Below are 22,208 nucleotides of genomic sequence, written 5' to 3'. Positions count from 1 at the left end.
TATTTATCTTTCCAATTATATTTTATTAAAAAAAACAACTTAGCAATTATGTTGCCCATTTCTCTCATTATATTGATAATTTGACTGTAAAATCCTTGAGGGTAATATTATTCCTCTTCTTTAAAAAATCTGAGCAATCTACCATTGTATACTGCCCTAGAGCAGGGTCATAAAAATGCATATTTAATGGAATTGAAAAGTAAAGTTAAATTTTAGAAAGACTAAGCAAATTGACTAAGGTGTAGCCAATCACACTTTGACTATGTGAATTAACCAAGGTTTTAGAGTTAATTAATTTTAAGGACTGAAAAGGAGGACTCCTGATTATCTGTTTAGTGGTCTTTCCAGTATAGCTAAATGTCTGCTTAAACCAAAAAAAAAAAAAAGTCAAATACTGTTACAAATGGAAAAACTGACAATAATTGAATATTTCAAGTGGGTATGGCATTCTCTGTGAAAGGTCATGCCTACTATGTGGAATAAGATAGTCTTGGAAAGCTTTCGAGCAGAAAAATCAATATACACATATCTATGTGCACACAGACATACAGATAGACGTAGATACAGAAACACACATATTAAATCCCAAAAGTTTTAGTCTAATTTTAAGCTATTAAGCTTAGATATAAGGTTTTGGGGAACCTGAGTATTAAATAATCAAATAGAATACAAAGCTTCATTGATTTATAAAATAGAAATAACTGAAAGGAGTAATCTTGCACTTCAAATAGTTTACACGGTGTCCACACAGTTTGTTTCTCTGAAGAAAACAAAATGGTGTTCTAAAAATTCTCCTTTACTGAGGCAGCAGCAGCACAAAGAAAGCAGGATTGCAAAGGACTGAGGGGCCATCACTGTCATGAGTCTTTTAAACAAACCCAAGAGCAAGATGACCCCTGAGGAACTGCAGAAGCTGGAAGAGGAGTTCAACACTGGGCTCTTGTCAGTGCTCACCCAGTTGGTGAAGAACAATACCCAGGTCTTCATCAACTGTTGCAACAAGAATCTTCTGGGCCAAGTGAAAGCCTTTGACAGCACTGTAACATGGTCTTGGAGAACATAAAAGAAATGTGGATGGAGGTACCCAAAAGTGGCAAAGGCAAGAAGATGTAGAAACCAGTGAACAAAGATCTTTACATTTCCAAGATATTCCTGAGGGGGGATTCAGTCATTGTGGTTCTCAGGAACCCACTCATTGCTGGCAAGCAGTGGAGCCAAAACCCCCCTTCCCACCCCAACACTCGGCTCAGCCCAATAAGGCTGAGAGGTCCATTAGCTTTACCCTCTGTGAATAAAACCTTCTTGTTAAAAAAAAAACAAAAAACAAAAAACTCCTTTGCCTTTCATTTTCTATTCCAGGAAAAAGAAAATTTGTCTTTTTTATATGATGAATTCTCTGTTTTTATGAGCAGCTTGTCATAATATAAGAGCTATTCAAAAAATTCTAATGCCTCATTGGGGTGCAAAACTTTCACTGAATTCTCAAAAGCTAAGACCGTAAACTCTGAGAGATTGTTCCCCCCATTGCTCAATAGCTTAGAAAAATGTACTATGTACCGTGGTCAGCAACTATGAAAATACCCTAAGGACTTTTGACAAATCATACCTCACTCAAAAAAAAGTTGTGTTTTTTTTTAATTTTCACTTAAGAAAAATTACTCTAGCAGGACTTAAAGATGTTCCTTTTAAAATTTAACTTCTATATTTAATCAAGTAATTACTGAAGAAATAATTTTTCTTATGCATTTGATTAATATTATTTTTCTTTCTAACTTTGAATCTGCTTGGTGAGTGGCAATCTCCATCCCTGACAAAAGACATCTCCAAAGTGTTGTAGGGAGTTTGCATCTTTTAAGTTAAAATTCATTTTTTTTGTGGCTGAGAAATGTGAAATATTGAAATTATATAATATTGGCTTCCAACACTATTGTAGATTGAATACACCTATTTCACCTGGTAATGTACATCTGTTTTCAATAGTTTATAATGAGTTTCCCTGCTGAAATAAAGAAAAAAACACACACACACATTGAATATTAGTAGCAGACAGATTTCTTCCTACTGTTTTTGCCTAAGATACTGACAATGAACAGTAGGAGATGAAACCATATCAATTTTGATTATAAATAAAACTCAATGATCATGTCTATTGTATATTCTGAAAAAAAAGAAATGATAATTTCTTGGACCTTAATTAAAAAAAATATCATATATATTGCAAAGAAGTGCTACATTAGATTTATAGCACTAATTTCCTTCAAAAATTTCACCATGTTCCCAAGGTGATAGTGGAAATTTGACCTCAGAATTTTTCAGTTCCAAAGAGATGAATAACCAAAATTAGAAGATGAAGTCTCTTTATTCCTACTGAAACTGTGTTTACTAGACCAAGACAGGAAATTCAGCATTATACTTCATCACATGCTTTATAATATAAAACCAAAAGCAAAAGATAAAGCTAATATACACAAAATCTCTCTCACACACATATACACACAAGTGTACACATATGAAATAGATATATAAGATTATATATGCATGTGCAAATGGATATATAAGATACACCACCTTTGCTGTGACTCAAGGTTTTGGAAATTTGCCCAGAGTACTGAGACATTAAGTGACTTATGTAGGGAAAAATAGTCAATACATTTCAGAAAGATGCAGTGAAATTCATATGTTCCTGGTTTCAAAGTTGATTACATTCACTATTCTATATTACCTTGATCTTGGCATAAAAGAACTATTAGCAGTAATCATCATCATCATCATCATCATTTTACAACCCAACTCAGTAGCGTAATTGATCTGAAAATTAAGATTACTTGAAAGTTTTGAGTCCTCTATAAAGGGAGGTTTGGGGAGGACTTTAATCTTTCACTCTCCAGCCTTTCAGTCAGAAGGTGAAAGGTGCAGGTATCAAAGCTGAATCTATCTCCATGATGATGAGATTTCAGGAGATGGGTTTATCCTGGGGGAGGCATAATGATCTTGGAGTTGAAAGCAAGCAGAGAAGGTGCCTTGAAATTGGCTTTAAAGTTAAGTAGGTTATGGGAATTGAGTATGCGATGTTTTGGGAAATCAGAGTATCTGAGGGTATACACACATGCACATGCACAAATAATCTGTGTATGTAGATTGCAAGTATATGTACAAATACATGCACACATATAATACATACATAAACACATTGATATTCTTATTCAGACATGTGAGTGCATACAAGCATACATATATGCATATATTGAAGTCCCCTTATCTAAAGGCAGAAATTATAGTAGAAAAAGACATTAAGTCAGGCACTGAAGTCATTATTAAGGGAAAAAGAACTGCATTATCTTCTATAGATGAAAGACAAAATCTGAAGGCACAAAGACAAATTTTCAAACATTGCTTGAAATTCAGCAAATAAACTGAACTATAACTGGTGTATTTTCATAGGAAAGAATGGTTGTCTATAATCATCTGAGCACAAAACTGATCCATAAAAATAAAGTAGCAATAATAATATTTTAATATATAAAGTTAGTAGTTAATTAAAATATTTGATCACACCAGCCCCCATAGAACAATTAAGAAGATACGCTGAAATTTATAATGTCATTGTCAGATGAAGAAAACTCTATTGAATAAATCAAATACACGATTAATGGCTTTAAGCTAGGTGTAAATGAAGTGAAGATCATTGGCATCTACATAATAGTAACTAGTTACAGAGATGAGCCTGGAGCTTAGAAAACCTGAGTTCAAATCTGGTCTCATACTAGCTGTTTGAATCTGGGCAAATCATTTAACCTCTCTTTGCCTTAGTTTCTTCAGTTGTAAGATGGAAATACTAATAGCAACTACCTCACAGTACTGTGAACACAAAAACAATTAATATTTGTCAAATGCTTAGCACAGTTTCTGCCACAATAACTGCCACATAGTAGGCATTTAATTCCCTTTTCCTTTCCTCTTCCTAAAATGAGTGAAATAAACTTCTGCCTTACAGGAAATGTGCTGTGATTTGTCTAGAGGACTCTAGGGCTCACACAAAATAGCAAGCCGTTGTAACTCAAAATCTTGTGGAAATGAATGATGTAAACTAAAAATAAAAAAAGAGAGAGAAAAAAATAAAATAAAATAACAAGCCAATTTAGAATCTGCCATCAAGCTCAGTTCAACCCAAGCACCTGAGAGAAAATTATTGAGATTTTGCCTCTCCCATCCCTCATCTCTACCAACCACAAAGGATGTCTTTATGAACTTTAATTTGTTAGAAGATTTTAGAACTCATGTTTGTGATCTAGCAATGTACCCAGAACAGTAATGGCTGACAACAATAGCTGTATGAGGATTCTAAGAAAAATTAGGCTCACTGAGGAAAGATAATTTTAAGATTCTTTAAGAGTCCCAGAAGAAAGTTTTTTTTTCCTTGCCCAAGGGAAACATCATATAATCTATGAGTATTCTGTGAAGATGGGGAAAGAGGATTTCTAAGAACCAAAAAGTATAGATATACCTTTACCACATATACTCTTTAAACTTGAGCCCTTTTTCTGAATTCTGTATGGGGCACTATGCCCCCAGATTGCAGGGATGGTTGTACAAATTGTTTTTACTAATATTACCCACTGTTCTATACTACTTTAGTAAACAATTATTCCTTAAAAATATAAATTGTCTGACTGGTTATTTGACCACAACTGATAACCAATACAGAAGCATCTCATTTTGTGCCTCTATGTGCAAGAAAAATTTTCCCTTCACCTCAATCCTACAGGATTATGAATTAATTACACCTAGAATCCTGAGAGGAAAAGTAACTAATGCACCCTGGAGATTGCATCTGCCAGTGCAAGTGGGAACCAGGGTAGAAACCTCAAAATCTCTGCAATAGATAAATGCTACCCTATCAAATACGCATAACTTTCCAAACTATATGGAATGCAAAGCTGTGAAAATATAGACATCTAGAAGAAGTAATCATAGCAATATTTAATAAGATGAAACCCATAATTCAAATTATGACATGCTTTATTGGAGTTGAGCCAAAGATGGTTTTAGGGATCCCATAAAAGATAAACCACACCCCAGTGTATTTATTTAACTAAAAAACAAAATAAAAAATTATGATTTTTATCCTGATGCAATAGTATATCTCACATCTTCATGGCTTTCCTCCTTTATATATTCAGTTGAATAGGTTTCTATTGTGCAACAACTATAGTCTAATGGTATATTGATATTGTTAGGGATTCAAAAGTCACATAAGACATCATTTTTGCTTTCAAGGAGTTTTCAGTCTAATAGAGGAGACAAAATTAAAAGACAGGAGAAATTAGGGATCTTTGATGGGTGAAAATATTTTGTCATGACAACAAATCATCACGTTTTATATAAAGTATTTCAATAGCTTTTCACATTGTTATATCACATCATTTCCTTCTCCATGCTCAGTTTTCTTTAGGTTTCATTGAAAGGTTTATTCTTAAGTTTGATTTGTGAATCTCCTTTGAATTATTTTCAAGTTTTCTATGTTTTTGAAAGTTATAAATTTTGAAACTCTCAATACTTTGTAACTGTCTGGAATGGCAGGTGTAATAATTTTGCTTCTATAGCCTCATTAAATATTAGAGTAATAAAGAGAATAAATTAAAGCATGAAGCTTACTTATAAATGAAAAGTAGAGATTATTTCAATGGTTTGTTATTTATTAAAGATCTGAGAAAGATATAATGAAGTATAAAAAGGAAAAATGAGTCAGAAAATAGAAGAAATTTCTACGTGGTTCTATTATATTGCACTGATTCAGCGCAGTTACTTAGTCTTGGCAAAAGTACTGCACAATGTAATTAATTAGTGAAAATATTCCTTTCCTTTCCTTCCTCTAATGAAACTTATATTTTTTTTTCTATTGGACAATCAAACTAAATGTCATATAGATGACTCAAACTCAACTTATCCAGAAAAGAATTTATTACCTTTCTCCCCAAATTCATTTCTGAGCTCCCTATTTCTTTTGATGGTAAATCATTTTTTTCTGTCTTCTAGCATTGCTGCCTCCCTGTGTTTTACAGATCCTCACCCTCAACATACACATCCACTTGTGAAATTCTTGTGACTTCTACCTTTGGATAATCTCTAATTTCTTTTTTCTCATTACTCACAAACCCTTTCTTTTAATTCAGACGCTCATCATCTCTTGAATAATATATATATATGTATATATATATATATATATATATATATATATATAATCTAAATAGACATGATGCCTCAAGTATCTCTCTACTCTCATCCATCCTGCACACAATTACCAAAAGTATTTTTCTTAGGTATAGGTCTAATCATAGCACTTTTACTCAATATCCTCCAATGATGCCTTTTTTTTCTTTTTTTTTTTTGGAGGGGGGAGGACAGGGAAGGAGGGAATAACACAAATACTCAACTGGATATCTTACCCTACAGGAAAGTAGAGGAGAATGGAATATAAGGGTGGGAAGGTAGAAGGGAGGGCAGATTGGGGTAGGTGGTAGTCAGAAGCAAACAAATTTTGAAAAGGGAGAAGGCCAAAGAAGAAAATAGAATAAATGGGGTGGGGGGATTGGATAGATGCAAATATAGCTAGTTTTTCACAATATTACTACTATGGAAATATTTTGCACATCTATACGTGTTTAACCTATATTGAATTGCTTGTCTTCCCATTGGAGGTGGGTGAGTAGGGAAGAAGGGAGAAAAAAATGGAGCTCAAAGTTTTAAAAACAAATGTTAAATAATTATTTTTACATGCAACCAGGAAATAAGATATATGAGCAAGGGGGTATCTAAATCTATCTTGCCCTATAAGGGGGAAGGATATGGGGAGGGGAGAAGAGAGGGCAACCTGGGGAAGGGTAATCAGTATGCTTGTCATCTTGCGATGGGGGAGGGGAGAGATGGGGAGAAAATTTGCAACTCAAAATCTTTTGAAAATGAATGGTGAAATCCAAAAATAAATGAATAAATAATTTTCAAAAAAGAGTGGAGGTGGTGTGTTGTGGAATTGTCTGAAAAGAATTTACAGATTCAGACCAGCTCCCACCCAGGCAAAGGTGTCTATTAAGAATTATCCCTCTCCAAACAAAGACTCATCTCCAGCGAGGAACTGGCAGCTTATCTGAACAAGACAGGGATTCTTTTAGAGTAATTGCATCATTACTGACTATATGAATATTAAAATATAGGAGCTTCTTATTGAGGGATTAAGCAATGGAGGAAGGGTCCCAGTCTTGGAGGAACTGCACATGTGATTACCCATAATGCATACAGAAATGCCCACATGGGGGGGGGGGCGAAGTACATGCATGATAATGATATTATAATAAGCTTCTTTACAGTGTAAGTTCACCTAAGGAGAGCTTTTGCTGTTACTGTACAGACACCTACTTAGAGAAAGTCCCTTCTATTCTTTTGGGGCTCACATCCTGCTCAGGTATCCTGGTGTTGCTGCTTTCTAACTGGCTGGATATTGTGGTCCTGTTTGAGACAAAAATGGATGTGGTTGTGGTTGGGTGCATGTACATGCCTGCTGTTTCTGTGAGGAAAATGAATAAGTTCAGATTTTGGGGATGGAGACAGTGGCTAGATTGGACATGGGGGAGTGGTTAGATTCTATCAGATGCATTTTAATTTTGTTTTCTGGCAGGCAAAAAAGTTAAGATTATAACAAAGAACAATCTACACACACACACACACGTTTAGTCCTTTGTGGGAAAACTGAATATTTAAAACAAATCAAAGACTTTCAATCTTTCTCAACAAAAAGATCAGAGCTGAACTGAAAATTAGACTTTCAAATACAAGATTCAAGAGAAAGATAAAAAAGTAAACAAGAAAGGGATATCTTAAGGGACTCACTTGGATAAAATGGTTTATATCTCTATATGTGAAGATAATACATACACACACAACTACTAAGAATTTCATTATTATTAGAACAGGGGAAGAGTGTGTGTTCAGGGATCACTAATACTTCTAGTGTAAAGGTTAGTGGGCTCTTTTTAGGGCTGCTTTCCACCTTTGGTGAACACCTCTTCCACCTAATTCTCACCTATGGGCTCCAAGAAGCTATAGCATGTTCAGTGGCCACACCCCAGCAAGTCATTTTGGCAAATGGGCTAAAACAGGTTGAGGGCAACAAAGAGGTCTCAAACCTGATGGTGAGTTAGAATGTGAAGACTTCCAAGGATGTGGTAGAATAGGCAGGTGAGAAAATTTTTTCCAACAGACATGAAGACAGTAGAAGCAGGCACTGTGATCACTTAGAATTTATTTGGTTACACAGGGAAGACAACAAGGTCATTCACTGCATCTTGAGACATCACCAGTCATTGTGACGCTGTTTTGCCATTGGACTATGATGACTCTAGAGTAGAGTGTGAGACCAGTGACTTCTTTCAGGGAGAGACATGATGAGCTCTGATTGAAGTGTATTTTATTTTTCCAAACATTTTCTTTAGTTTTCTTGTTGCTTTGGTGGTGGTGGTGGTGGTGGTGTGTGTGTGTGTGTGTGTTTATGTTTTCTTTTGATTCATAGATAATATAGAAATACTTTTCCCTGATTTCACATGCATAATAAATATCAGCTTACCTTATCTAGGAGTGGAGAAGTCTAGGAGGGTGGAGAGAATTTGGAACTCCCAATTAAAAGTAAAATTTATGTTAATATATTTTCCTTTTAATTGGAAAATGTTTAAGGAAATAAAATATTTGAAAAGAAGAATAAAAATATATAAAGGAAATAATTAAAATAATAGAGTTCTTGAATGCACATATTTATAGGCAATTTATAATATTATAATTTTCCATATTTATAATTGCTGTTTTTTTCCTTCCATATCACAATTCTACTTTTCTATCAATTATCAAACTGCTTCTAATTTTCACATTTTACAAATCAAATATTATGGCAATTTTTCAAAGAACATGATGTCAATATGGATTAGTTTACTGGCAATATTATCATGGAAAATCTGTCAGATCTAGCATGAAAAGGCATGTGTTGTAGTTTGTTTTTCACTTCTAATCATATGATTTTAGGTAAGTCATTTCTCCTGGCTGAGTCAGTTTTACTCTCTATAAATATCAGGATGCAAAATTTGAAATCTAAAGTCCTTCATATTCTGTGATATTATTATCAAAATTATTTTAAAAATCATGCCAAGGAAGCAATTATTTTCTTCTCAAAAGGTCACAGAACATGACTCTAACTTAAAGAATTTCAATCCTATTCCTTCTACCTGAATTTTTCTCAGTTATTTGTAAACATAGATTTTGTTTTTGTTTTCAACCAAACGCCATACAAGCCATCAGTGAGGCTTCATTGCTGGGCACAATGTAGTACAGAGGCTAAATTAATATACTTTTCAGTGATATACCAATCCAATTACCAAAAATTATTTCATAGAGTTAGAGAAAGTAATGAATTTCATAGGGAAGATCAAAGGGTAAAGAATATCAAGGAAATTAATGGAAAAAAAATCTAAAGGAAGGTGGCCTTGCCATACCGTAACTTAAACTATATTACAAAATGATAATCATCAAAACAAGCTAGTACTAGTTAAGAATTAGACTGATAGATTAGTGTTATAGATTAGGCATACAATATATAGCAGAAAATACCATAATAATCTTGTGTATGATACATGCAAAAATCCAGACACTATTTGACAAACGTAGTGGAAAATTGTAAAGCATTTTGGCAGAAGTTAGGTGTGTACCAAAGTAAGGTCAAAATGGGTATTTGATTTAGATATAAAGGGTAATACCAAAAGCAAATTAAGGGAGTAAAGACTAGTTCACCTATTCTTTTAGATCTATGACTGAGGAAGTACTTATCAAACAAGGGATAGAAAGAATACTAGATATAGAATGAATTATTTAGATTTTATGAAATAACCTTATTGCACAAACACAAGTAATGCAGCTAAGTTTGAAAGAAAAACGGAAAATGACAATTTTTTACAGTATCTCTGAAAAAGGCCTCATTTCTAAAATATATAGAGTACTGAGTCAAATTTATAAGAATGCAAACCATTCCCCAATTGATACATGGTCAAAGAATATGAATAGGGAGTTTTCAGAAGAAGAAATCAAATCTATCTATAGCCACAAAAAACTCTAAATCATTATTGATTAGGGAAATTCAAATAAAAAAAAAACAACTCTGAGGTACCACCTCACACTTTTCAGGTTGGCAAACAGGACAGAAGAAGAAAATGACAAATGGTGGAAGGGAAATGCAAAAATCAGGACATTAATACACTGTTGGTGGAGTTGTGAACTGACCCAACTATTCTGGGGAGCATTTTGAAACAATGCCTAAAAGGTTACAAAACTATGCTTACCTTTTAATGCAACATTATCACTACTATGTCTGTATAACAAAGAGATGTTAAAAAGAAAGAAAGGATTTATATTTACAAAAATATTCCTAACAGCTCTTTTTTGTGGTAGCAAACAATTGGAAATTATTGAGGGACAATTATCATTGAGGAGACTCTTATCAATGGGAGAATGATAAAGTTATGACGTTTGGTTGTGATAGAATATTATTGTGCTATAAGAAATGATGAACAAGAAGTTTTCAGAAAAAAAAAACATGGAAATATTTATGTGAGCTGATGCAAAGTGACCAAAACAAGAAAAACATTGAACAGAGTAATACCAATATTGTACAATGATCAATTGTGAATTACTTAGCAATTCTCAGCAATATTAAAATCCAAGACAACTCTGAAGGACCACTAATGAAAAATACATGGTCACTTCCAGACAAAGAACTGAAGGAATTTAAGAGAAGATCATTAGTTTTTTTTTTAATTTATTTTACTTGGCTTTTATTTTTTTGTGTTTTCTTTCACAACATGACTAAAATCAAAATGTGTTTTGCATCGCTGCAACCTACAACCTTTATCAAAATGTTTATCTTCTCAATGATGTGAGAGGGTTAAGGAGAATGGTACAATATTTGGAACTCAAAATTGGGGGAAAAAAACAAAGTTTGAAATTATTTTTACCTGTAATGGAAAAAAATGAGAATTTTTTTTTTTTACAAAAGGGAGATTTTGGCTAGAAAAAAGTAAATCACAGAAAAAAAAGAAGAGGCCTAGATATGGTCTTTCTAAGAATAAATGACTATTGAATTATAAGATATTACAACTGGAGAGGACTCTAGATACCATGATATCTAACACTTTCTTTTTTGCAAATCTGTAAACTGATGTTGAGAACAGTGAAGCAATTTGCCCAGACTCACAGCAAAATAACTGTAAAAGCCAGTAGGAAGGTCTAATTTTACTAACTCCCAGTCTAGTCTGAAGTGATTTTAATTAGACAGTATCTAAATACTTTATTATTATTATTATTAATTTGATTGATCCACAGTGATTTCACAGAGGCAAACTTAATGCTCAGTTCTGTTCTTTGAAAAAAACAATCTTAATTTTCTTTTCCCCCAAAATTAGACAGATGTATTTACTTTAAAATATTAATGAAAGAAAACCTGGGGACAATTTTCCCACATTCTTATTTGAAGCATTGTTTTCAATCCATTCAATGATATAATTTCCTGAAGGCATAGAAAAATGTATGGAACATCTGCTTATAATCATGAGATTAAGTAACAAAAATCTTCTCTACATAGAACATATTATGTAATCTAACTCTTTGAAGAGAATCACCTGCTGAAAGCAATCTCCAAAAGAACAACAAAAAGCAGGTGCTGTGACAATAGCGAAATTTGGCAGTCACAGTTGCTGTCCTAATTTGAATTCTTCTTTCATCAAAATAAATTTCCACAGTATCTGCATATTGGTGGCTCCATGTGTATAATGTATGTGTATAATGTCATTTATTGGTGTGAAATAGAAAACTTAAAGGTCCCATTTCCCCTTGTTATTGTTTGTCCTTTCTTCTTGAATAGGACCAGGGCATCAGGAAGGTGATGCCATAACAATTTCTGTAACTTCATCTCCATCTCGCTTCATTAATTTGTCAAGTTATTAGGCCTTTTTTGACTTTCCTTTCTAGCATTCCCCATCTGACCCAATTCAACTTCATAATATCTATTTCTCTTGAATCCCTTGTGCCCTCATCTACTTGACATCATAATTCTAGATTATTTCCACCATCTGCTTCCATTGACTCCTGTTACTAAACAGAACTAGAGGAAGTTAGACAACCAAGCACATTTGATTTTACTTTACACTTCATATTTATATTATCTAATTTCAGCTGGGTCTTCACTAGAGTATGGCATTTTTTTATCCCTCCCTATTTGAATCCTTTTCCCACCTACCACTGAGGCTGTTCCATAAATTCTCTTCTCATATGTCCAAATTACCCCCTTCCATCATTCTCTTAACTGAAGATCTCTAGTTTTACTTTACTTGGAAAGTTGAACAACTGCTTGAGGTAATTCTTCCACCCTTCTCTCTATTTCAAATCCCCAATTATTTTGCCCATATCAAAACAGGAAGGCAGAGTAATAAAAATGTCTCCCCACCCCTCTCAAACTCCTTCAGACTAATCTAGAAAAAAAAACACTTATATGGATCCTGAGTAGGAAATCCAAGAAAATGTCACAGTGAATATTTTTTTCCCAGCTCATGTCAACATAGAGAGAGACAGAATGGTCTATAAACACAATACATAGTGTCCATCCAGGAACATGCTAAGTTGAGCACTCTAGTTCATAGGGCCTGAGAGATGACTCTCCATAGGGGTAAAATGACCATCCAGAACCATAGCAGGATCCCATGATGTTATTCAGAATGAGGGAAGAAATGTCACCTGTCAACTTTGTTATGCACTACCCAGTTCTTGATAACAGATTGAGTGGAAACTTAAGAGGGCACCTGTGGTTAGGAGTAGCTTTAAGAGTAAGAAGAATTTGCAGACTTTAGTCTATGTCATGAGCAATGAGCAAGTACATAATCAAACAGGCTTTTGAGAAGGATCCTAGAAATAGAACAGTATCTCAATTATAGCTTCTAGCCCAATCAAAACCTATAGAAGAATAATCAGGTCTGGAATCCAGTTCTGTTTCTCTGAATCCACAGAACTTTACAGATATCTAATGATTGGTAGTTGCAGTAGGAATCTATTGTTGCTTAAATCAAAACTCAGGTCAGAAACTTGCTGGATTCAGACCCAGGTGGGCAGTGATCAAACATTGCATTGTATTGCACCACTTTGGAAACACCATAGGCTTGGAGGTCTTATTCTGAGTTGTCCCTGAAAGTCTGAAATAAGACAACATTCAATACCACAAAAAGAAGAAAGACAAGTCCAAACCTTCTGACAGAACTACAGAATTTGGTGAAACATGAAGCCAGAAATGAAGCTGGAAACATAATTTTATTTAAAAAAAGATTACACCACAAAATATTATTTTGAAAGAAATACTCAGGAAACCAACTAAGAAAAAAAGAATTCCTCCAGAATATCTACAAGCAAAGCCACAGAAAAATTGAAAAGATGACTTAGAGAAAAATTCAATTAGAATCTCTGGCTGAAATAAAGCAAGAGTTAAAAAAAGAATTTAAAATATCAAATAAGAGAATTAGAGAGAATAAGTGGGAAAGAAATGAGAACTATTTAAAAATATAAAGAAATTAAGAGCTTGGCATAATAGGTAAATCTTTGCCCAAGAAACAAAATCCTTCACAATTAGAAGAGACCAAAAAATGGTGACTCCATGAGATAATTGGATTTTTTTCTTATCAAAAAACAGTAAAAATAACAAAAATGTAAAGTATCTTATAGCAAAAATTATTTATCTGGAAAATATATACAGAAGAAAAAGAAATTATTATTATACTACCTAATGTTGTGGCCAAAATAATCTAATTATCATATTTCAAGAAACATGAAAAAAAATTACTCAGACCTCTTAGTAGAAGAAGAAAGATTATATCAATCAGCTCCTGAAAGAAACTCCAAAATGAAAAATCCTAGGGATGTTATAGTCAAAATCCAGAGTTTCAAGTCAAAGATAAATGCTACAAGCAGACAGAAAGATTTCAAATACCAAGGAGTTACAGTATGAGTCACAGATGATATGCCAACCAATGTTGTAAAGGAGTATAGAGTTTGGAATACAGTATTCTAGAAGGCAAATGATGTAGATTCATAGTCTAAAATAACTTACCCAGCAAAACTAAGGATGATTACCAAAAAGTGACTTTTAATGAAAGAGTAAAATTCAAAGTTGTTCTGATGAAAATACGAGGGCTACCTAGAAACCATTAAGTTTAAGTATAGGAGTTATGGGGAACATAAAAAAGATAAATATAAATGAAAGATTATAAAGGTCTAAGGATTTGTTTTTACATTTGAACATATGTAGATAATACATCTACTCATTAAACTATATCATCTTCAGGGGTCAGAAAGGGAGATGAGCTAGGACTGGTTCTGTTTTTTCTTGATGATCATAAAGAACAATGGAAAGGAAGAGGATTAGTAATTCACTGGGGATGAGCATGGGCTGGTGGAAGGAGAAAAAGGAAAATTAAGAGAAATCGTTTAATTTAATCCGTGTGTTCAATGGAATTCTATCCAAATAATGAAGAAGGGATGGGGAGAGAGTAGTTGACAATTGAGCCTAACTTTCATCTGAACTGTTCAAAAGAAATAATACACACGCACACACATGCATGCATGCACACATGCACACACACAATTAGGTACAGGAATATATTTCCTTAAATATGAAAATAGTAGAGAAAGGGGGAAAGGAAGAAAGAATGATTAGAGGGAGGATACATTAAAGGAAGGATTGATTCTAAGTAAAAACCAGAAACAAAAGAAAATTTAAAGTTTACAAAATTAGTAATACCTCTTTTTGAGTTGATATATAAATTTAATTAGTGGTTTGTCCATCACATGGGAAATGACTAAAGAAATCATGCAAAACATTTCCATAATAGTCATGTGCAAGAAAACATAGATAAAAAATAACTCAATAAAAATAAATAAATAAATAAAGAGTGCTTAAGTATGTATTCAGACACCATCAATTCTTTCAACAAATAGCATTATTCATCATAAATCCCTCACAGTTGTATTAGATTATTGTACTGTTGAGAATGTTTGTCATTCATGGCTGAAAATCTTACAATATGGTTGTTACTGTGTACACAGTAAACTCTACTTTGCATCAGCTTATGTAAAATTTTCCAGGTTTTTCTGAAAGCATCCTGCTCACCATTTCTTATAGTACAATAGTATTCGATCATAATCGCATACCACAAGTTGTTCAGTCATTCCCTAATTGATATGAATCCGCTCACTTTCTAATTATTTGCCCTCAGAAAAGAGCTGCTATAAATATTTTTGTACATATAGGTTCTTTTCTTTTCTTTTTATTTTTTATCCCCTTTGGGATACAAACCTAGTAGTGGTATTGCTTGGCTAAAGGGTACTCATGGTTTTTATAACCCTTTGAGTATAGTTCCAAACTGCTCTATAGAATAATTGAATCAGTTAAAAATGCCACCAAAAGTTCATTAATGTCTCATTTTACCCACATTCCCTCCAAATTTTCCATTTGCCTTTTCTGTCCCATTAGCCAATCTAAGAGGTAGGAGGTAGTATCTCAGAATTGTTTTGATTTGCATTTCTCAAATTAATAGTGAGTTAGAGCATTTTATTCATATGGCTATAGATAGTTTTGATGACTTCATTCAAAAATTGATCATATTTTTTGATAATTTATCAATTGGGGAAAGACTTGGATTTTTATCAATTTGACCATCTTTGAGAAATGAGTGCTTTTTCAGGAAACTTACTTATTTTTCCATAGGTACTATTCCTTGTTGCATTTCTCTCCATGCCACTCCCTCCATCCTGTATATTCTTTTATTTTTCTCCTTTCAACCTGTCCTTCCTCAAATTTATTTTGCTTCTGACTGTCGCCTACCCCAATCTGTCCTCCATTCTATCCATTACCATTCTCCCATTTTCCTCCTACTTTCCTGTAGGATAAGATAGCTTTTTATACCCAATTGTGTGTGTGTGTGTGTGTGTGTGTGCATGTGTTATTCTTCCTTTGAGCCAATTCTGATGACAGTAGAATTCACTGACTCCCTCTCACCTGCCCTTTCTTCCTCTCCACTATAAAAGCTTCTTCTTGATTCTTCAGTGTGAAATAATTTACCCCATTCTACCTTTCCTTTCTCTTCCTCCCAGTAGATTTCTCTCTCATTAATTTATATTTAGATATCATCCCTTCATATTCAATTCACACCTGTGTCCTCTGTCTATATATACTCCTACTATTAATAATGAGAGTAACAATTACCATTTAGCACTATATGCATGTAAAATGTTTAACATTATTAAGTCCCTTAGGAATTCCCTTTACTGTTTGCCATTTTATGCTTCTCTTGAGCCTTGTATTTGAAAGTAAAATTTTCTCTTCAGCTGTGGTCTTTTCATCAAGAATGCTTGAAACTCCTTTATCTCATTGAATACCCATTTGCACCCCCCCCCCCAAAGATTATACTCAGTTTTGCTGGATAGTTGATTATTGGTGGAAATCCTAATTACTTTTTCCTCCAGAATATCATGTTCCAAGTCCTTTGGTCTTTTAATGTAGAAGTTTCTAAATCTTCTGTTATTCTGAATGTGACTCCACCATAATTGAATTGTTTATTTCTGGCTGCTTGCAATATTTTCTCCTTGTCCTGGGAGCTTTAGAATTTGCCTATAATATTTCTTGAAGTTTTCATTTTGGACTCTCTTTCAGGAGTGTTTGCTGCATTCTTTTTTTTTAGATTTTTCTTTTTTGCTTTTTTTTGGGGGGGGAAGGTAGGACAATAGGGGTTAAGTGACTTGCCCAAGGTCACACAGCTGGATACTTTCAATAGCTATTTTTCCCTCTTGTTCTAGAATATCAGGGCAGTTTTCCTTGATAATTTCTTGAAAGATAGTGTCTAGATTATTTTTTTTACCATGGCTTTCAGATAGTCCACTAATTTTAAATTTTCTCTCTGGATCTATTTTTCAGGTCAGTTGTTTTTGAAATGAGATATTTCATACAGCTTTTTAAAAATATTCTCTTGGTTTCATTTGATTGTTTCTTGATTTCTCATATAACCATTAGCTTCCATTTATGTTCCATTCTAATTTTTAAGGAATTATTTTCTTCAGTGATCATTTGGAACCTTTTTTCCATTTAGTAAACTCTGATTTTTAAGGCATTTTTCTCATTTACTTTTTGCATCTCTTTTACCACTTGGCCTAATCTGTTTGTTAAGGTGTTACTTTCTTCAAATTTTTTGTGTCTCTTTTGCCAAGCTATTGACTCATTTTTCATGATTTTCTTGCATCACTCTTATTTGTCTTTCCAATTTTCCTCTACCTCTCTTACATGGTTTTCATTTTTTTTGAGCCCTTCCATGGCTTGAGACCAATGAATATTTTTCTTGGAGGCTTTAGATATAGGAGCTTTGATTTTTTATCTTTTTCCAAGTGTGCATTTTGATCTTCCTTATCACCATAGTAATTTTTTATAGTCAGAGGGTTTTTTTCATATCGTTTGCTCATTTTCCCAGTCTACTACTTAACTTTTAACTCTTTGTTAATGCTGGGGGCTCCTAGGTGGTCTCAGACACTTGACACACACTAGCCATATGACCCTGGGCAGGTTTCTTAACCCTGATTGCCTCATCAAAAAACAAACAAACCAAAAGCACTTGCCTCCAGCATGTAGGTCCCACTGTCCCAGTCTATAGGGGTTTTGTGCATCTGTTTTCAGAACTACTTTGAGGGATCTGTAAATTGTCATTTCTTCCAAGGTAGTATGATCTTAAAAGAGGTGTTTACTACTTTTCTGGCCTGTGATCTGGTCTATGAGTGACCACAAGAACTCTTTTCTCCCCTGGAATTGTGAGGCAGGCCCCCTTCACTGTGAATTCAAGCTCTGCTATGCTAGTTTTCCTCCTTGCCCTGGGATTGCCACTCAGGACTGTAACTAATATATGAACAATCTAAGAAAAACAATAATATTGTGAAAGTAAAGCCAGTCAATTAGAAAGGGAGATACGGAATCTTAAGCAAGAAAACAAGTCCTTGAAAATCAGAATTGGGCAAAGAGACACCAGCAAAGTTATTATAGATCAAAGAATAATATATATATATATATGAATATTGTAGCCAAATTCCAAAATCACCAACTCAAGGATAAAATATTATGAGAAACAAGAAAAAAAAATTTCCTATGGCAGTGCCACAATTAGAATCACACAAGATCTAGTAGTAGTGACACTAAATGACTACAGGTCTTTGAATACTATATATAAAAAAGCAAAAGAACTGGGACTCTGAGTGAAAATATCATACCCAGCAAAGTTAAACATAACCCTGATTGGAAAATAAATGGATATTTAATAAATTGTCAAACTTTCAGGAATTTTTTGGGGAAAAAGCCTGAGCTTAATAAATGATTTGACATATCATAGTCAAGAGAAACATAAAGTACCAAAAGCTAATTACAAGGGATTCAATAAGGAAAGACACTTTATTTTTTGACATGTATTATATGAATGTAAATTTAAGATCTTCCCTGCAACTAGGCCCTTTGATAGGTTTAAGTTCACCTGGAGCCTGTGGTTGGAGGCCTGCTTTTCAGGAGATACTTTGTGATTGGGCAGTGGGTCAAGAGGGTTGTTACATTCTCTGAGTCAGGAGAAGGCTATATAAACCCTGATGTGAGGCTTTGTTTGGGGGCTCACTTTGGGAAGTGTTGTATGATTTGACCAGACGAGACTCTAGGCACCCATTGAGTTCCCTGGCTTTGAAAAACCCAGATGTTGATGCTTACATCTCTGTAACTGACTAGGTATGGATGTAATGGTCAGACAGTTGGAGGCCTCTCTGCTTGAAATGTTTCTCTGTCTTCTTGTCACTTCTGCTTGTTACTTCTTTCTGTATACTCTGAAGTTCTGGGTGCTGACTTTTTTTTAATCCTCTCTTATCTTCTGCTGTGCTCATGACATGTTTTTTTCTTTCCTTATTTTGTATATGTTTCAATATTTAAGTTTATAATATGTTTCCCTTTTTCTTATTGTGTATTTAAATTTTTGATAATTAAAATAAAAAGTACATAAAGAGAAAAATTCTAAAAAATAAAAAGAAAGAAAGTTGCCTCTTCATATCCTTTGACCATTTGTCAGTTGGGTAATGGCTCTTATTTTTCTTTTAATTTTGACTCTGTTTCCTAGGCATTTGTGAAATTAACTCTTTATCAGTGAGACCTGCTATAAAAACTTTTGATATTGCTCATTGTCTATTATATGTTTAAGTTCTTTGGGGTAAGGTTGTTTTAAGTAGAAAAACAGGGTCATTTTATAGTTTCTGCATAAATTATCATTTCTTATTAATTTTTAAAATTTAAATGGAGTAGGGGAAATTCAACCACATGTGTATGGTATGTACATCTTCAGTAACTGAATTCTAATTTTTCAAATCTGGAACCCTGACAGAACTTGAAACCACATGTGCATATGTTTCTTAATTAAAAGGCTGTGATTCCTTCAATATTATACACTATAGTCTCTTGCCTTTTTTGGCAGATTTTTATCTTGTTGGCTACATAAAGATACGATTTGGCCTATGATGTTACAATCTTTAGAGCAATTAGCAGCATACACTTTACACAGAAAAAATTATATTCATGGTAAATGAATATGGAATAATAGTGAAAAGAATAAAAACAAAACAAAAAGGAATGCAGATTTTATAAATAGAAATATCTTAAATACAAATTATAATATAGTTTTATAGCTTGCTGATCCTCATCCTCTTTGCAGTAATAAATATTAGAGTAGGCCTTTTTCAAGGCTATGAAGTCAATTTACTTGAAAAAATATGGATCAGTGATAAATTGATAATAACCTAAATTGCTTTACTTTTAGATTCCAAGCCCCAGATCACGGAGTCATAAATTTAAAGCTGGAAGAAACATCACAGATGATCTAGTTTTTTTTAGTTCCACCTTCTTGTTTCACAAAGGTGCAAACTGAAATCCCAAAGAGGTAAAGCGACTTAAATCAAACAGATAATATTGAGTTGGAGCAGCACTAAAATCCAGGCCCTCTTTTTCCAGATCCAGTATCCTTTTTGTTGCATCACAATGCAGGTATCAACTGAATTCATTGGCTCCCTGCGTGGTTCTTTTTGTTTATTGTGTTTGTTTTTGTTTCCCCTGAACCTGTACTTTTATTAATGCAAAGGACCCCCAAGAAAGAAACTCACTTATCATCACTTTGCAATTTATAGTCTTAGAGTGTTATTTGGGGAAATACAAGATTAAATTATTGGTTCAGGGTTAGGTCACCAATTTAATGTAGAAGTAGGACTTGAATTTGATTCTGAGACCAATTCTCTTTTCAGTACTTCTTGTTTTCTTTTGTTACAAATTTGGATTTCTCAAATATAAATGTCAAATCTCTTCATATATTAATAAAAAGTGCCAGTTCTCAATCACTAGTCCTGGATATGGTAGAAGTGATTTTTTATTAGGTATAGATTAGATATATATATATATATATATATATAGATATAGATATAGATATAGATATAAATATAAATAAATAATATTTACAAGCCATTGCAGTCCTTAGATACTGTAATGATGTGTTGCACCTTCTGGAGCATTTAATCGTGTTCCCATGACATTTTATTACATTTCTGGGAAAAGTCAATCTCCATAAGGTCATACATGTGATTCCCTTAATAGCCAGCAATATATTCCTCCAAAAGATTTTTTAGAAACAGTTCAGTCACAGTAAAATATTTGCAAAGGCAAGTAATTATATAATAGTCATTTTTTGCAACTTGTTTATAAATTACAATGTCACAGTGAAGCCAAGTTTTAAACTAAAGTTTCATTAGGTGTCTCTCAACTACCATTTCAAGACCTTCATCCTTTATTTTTGATTCCTGCTCACCACCAAAACCACCACTCCATCCTCAAATTCCTTTATAACTTCCAGGTACTTAAGACCATTATGCTGACAGGTCATTCCTGTTTTGCAGGAAATAATTTTAACAAAATTAATATACACTATAGAAGAATTGTCTCAAAGGGCTACTTCACAGAATGTATCAGTATCTTTAAAGAAGTCAATGCTATTGGGCAATTATTAACATAAATGGATGATACAAATGGAGCTTTCCTTTTCAGAATTAAAAATATTATGGAGATGCCAATGGGATGGCTGTTTGGAAACAAGGGCACATTCCTAGCATTACAATGCAAATTACACTATGTAGGCAACAGTCTATTCTGCCTCTCCATAAGGCTGAGCATGACTTGCCTATTATACTCATATAAGACCCAAGCTTGGGGAAAAAAAGAATAGATATGCTATTATAAAACTTAAATTAAAAAGGAACATTTATATTAACTACAGTAAATGATTATCTTAAGATACATTTCAGATATTTTAGAGTTTCTCCTAGGATATATTCATCTGAAATAAAGTTAACAGTGTCATTAACTTCATGTGTCCATTGTTCTTAAAGTGCAAGAGGCTTGTTCATATTAATATAGCTATATGGTGTGCTGATGATGTCACCTATCTTCCAAGGTTGCATGTAATCTTGATTCTTTTTGTATGGAGTCTTCTGTTGTCATTGAGTTTTTCTTCACAGAACACTTTAATCATGCATTAGTGGTATGGGGCATGCTTGGCATAAATGTAAGTGGTATTAATTTAGCATAAATAACAATTTTTCTCCTTGCAATATTCACAATCAACCTGAGTCCTTCCAAGCATTGTTCTTATTCTGGCGAATATTAGGACACTATTGCAAAAGGCTTGAATGAGCAAATAACCATGATTATCTCCAGAAAGACAGGCTAATTAGTGCTGTTTGTGGAAACAGGAAAAAGGTAAATTGATTTTAATATCTAGTGGGCCAAAAATTAGGGGGAAATAGTCATTTACCCTTTGATATTTTCAATCATTTGTGCAGGAATGAACTGCTTACCGTTTGTTCTATAATTTAACTTAGTGGAAGAATATAATGTTGCTTTTTTTCTTAATGCAAAAGTTTGCCAAAGGTTTTTATTAACATTTTCATGGCAGATATCTGTTATGCATTTACCCTTGGGTTTCTGGTGAAACTGAACCATTTCAGAAATAGATAAATTGAAATATGAATGTAGT

At 33.5% G+C, this 22,208-nt stretch overlaps 1 pseudogene; it reads left to right on the top strand.

The window, feature by feature from the left end:
- Window positions 1-859: 859 nt before the first annotated feature.
- On the top strand, window positions 860-12,033 carry LOC138151189 (small nuclear ribonucleoprotein Sm D2 pseudogene; annotated as a pseudogene).
- Window positions 12,034-22,208: the final 10,175 nt, after the last annotated feature.

Source organism: Petaurus breviceps, unplaced genomic scaffold (genome assembly GCF_028583685.1).
Source record: "Petaurus breviceps papuanus isolate PSGF00001 unplaced genomic scaffold, PetGlider_PUasm1.0 90895, whole genome shotgun sequence".
Classification (NCBI taxonomy): Eukaryota; Metazoa; Chordata; class Mammalia; order Diprotodontia; family Petauridae; genus Petaurus; species Petaurus breviceps.
Note: the sequence above shows the minus strand (reverse complement) of the source record. Positions and strands in the feature narration are given on the sequence as shown.